Source organism: Cavia porcellus, unplaced genomic scaffold (genome assembly GCF_034190915.1).
Source record: "Cavia porcellus strain 051 isolate PalLab524CR breed Dunkin Hartley unplaced genomic scaffold, mCavPor4.1 scaffold_22, whole genome shotgun sequence".
NCBI lineage: Eukaryota > Metazoa > Chordata > Mammalia > Rodentia > Caviidae > Cavia > Cavia porcellus.
This window is the reverse complement of record NW_026947505.1, coordinates 32,015,679-32,017,584: the sequence shown is the minus strand read 5'-3', so window position 1 is coordinate 32,017,584 and position 1,906 is coordinate 32,015,679. Positions and strand designations below refer to the sequence as shown.

The 1,906-nt window shown below is 41.4% G+C and overlaps 1 pseudogene; it reads right to left on the bottom strand.

The window, feature by feature from the left end:
• Positions 1-614: 614 nt before the first annotated feature.
• Positions 615-1,473, bottom strand: LOC111755791 (BCL2/adenovirus E1B 19 kDa protein-interacting protein 3-like; annotated as a pseudogene).
• Between the last annotated feature and the right edge of the window lie 433 nt (positions 1,474-1,906).

Here is a 1,906-nt window from a genome sequence, read left to right as displayed (position 1 = left end):
ATAGATTTGCTTATAATAAAGCTAATTTTAAGAACATACAAAAGTTGAGCTCAATGGTACGATGCAATCCAGAATGACGAAGGATAAAAGATACTGAATACATGCCTTCACTAAAAAATAAAAATAAAAACTGACCACCCAAGGTGACTACCTGGAGTCCTCACTAGAAAAGCAACAGCTTATTACTTAAGACAATTCTTATAGTAGAGTGTCTTTATAGACAATCTTCATCCATCTAAATTAAACATTCTACAATAGTGTAATCATAAGACCATGATATTTCTTTTGGACAATTCCCTTAATGTAGCTTGTTTTGTTTTGTTTTTGAGACAGGATCTCTCTATGCAGTTCAGGCTGGCCTCAGACCCATGGTAATCCTGCTTCAGCCTCCAAAGTGCAGGGATTAAACACATGTGTCACCATGTGTGGCAATGCAGTGATTTTAAGTGTCACTCATTCACTGAAATAAAATGTTTTGACTGAATTAAGGTCAGACATTTTTAAATACTACATACAACATGGCTAGTACATTAAAATTATTTGTACAATCTATATCTAATACCCAAAGAAAATTTACCACTAAATTCTCCTAGTAGATATTAGTCTGCCATGTGTTAATTGATCCCAAATGTATGATGATAGATTAGCATAATTTTGGTGTCTATTCTTTCGGTTTACTAATCAGGAGCACAGCATGCTCAGAATAAACAAGTGTGCAGCCACCCAATGATGATAGCTCTTCAAGTTAGCTATCACAAGCTCAGATACAAATCCCCACCATGTCAGTCAAGCTGGATCCAATTCTTCATCAAGAAGCACCAGTACAGGTTTCCAAATGCTTCTCAGTGTAGATCCCCAATCCAGTGCCTAGTCGATGAGACAGCAGCAGACACAGAAGAAAAACCTTTAGAAATTCTGCTGAGAATTCAGGTATTTAACTCCTTAGGGGGGATATTTTCTGGCCGACTTGACCAATCCCATATCCAATCTGAGTTTTTCTTCAAGATGTTTTCAACCTCTTTCCCTCTCTCAGTATAATCCTCCTCAGACTGAGAGCTGTTCTTTTCTCCAATGCTCTGTCATTCTGCTTCAGAAGCTCTATTAATATCTTGTAGTAGTGTCTGTGAGCGAGGTAGGCTGTCACAGTGAGAACTCTTGGAGCTACTCCGTACAGATTTATGCTGGGCATCTAGCAGTAATTTTTCCATGTCACTATTATAAATAGAAACAGGCTGAAACATTGCTCCCATTCCCATGATTGCCGCAGTGCAACTCTCCCTAGGAGCCCTGCAAGTTCTCTTTCTGCTGTCCGGGAACCCTCTCTACAGCATAGCACCAGAGGCTCCTCACCCGGGGGAGCCCACACCCAGCTGCGGCAGAGCCTTGGCAGCGGTTGCTGAAGAGCAGGCGAACCACAGGTGTGGCGCTCTGCCTCCATTTGGTTTTTACCCCTGTGGTTACGGCATCTATCATATCAGATTAGAACCTGCCGTTTTCCCCAACCAAACCACAATCAAATCTTATTACTGTGTTACAAGTGAAAGAAAATCCAAAGTAAGTGGGCTAAGAAATGAAGATGACTTTTTGACTCATGCAGGTGAAAGGCTCATTCACAGCGGCCTCAAGTCTGGCTGCATCTAGGAGCTACGTGATATTACCTGGCCTCAACTTCTCTCATTGCCTCTGCTCTGTCCCCTTGACCTTAGCCTGGCTGTCAGGTGCCTGCTGCAATTAAATTCACCTTCAGTCATAGCCAAAAGGAATGAGAGCATTTCTTCCAATGGGTCCAATAGAAAGGAGACATTTTTCCTTCCTAGAAGGAAATCTGCAAATCTTCTTCTACAATATTAGCTGTTGGGGTCTCATATCTATTCCTGAATCAGTCTGGAACCAGTAAGATGAGGTA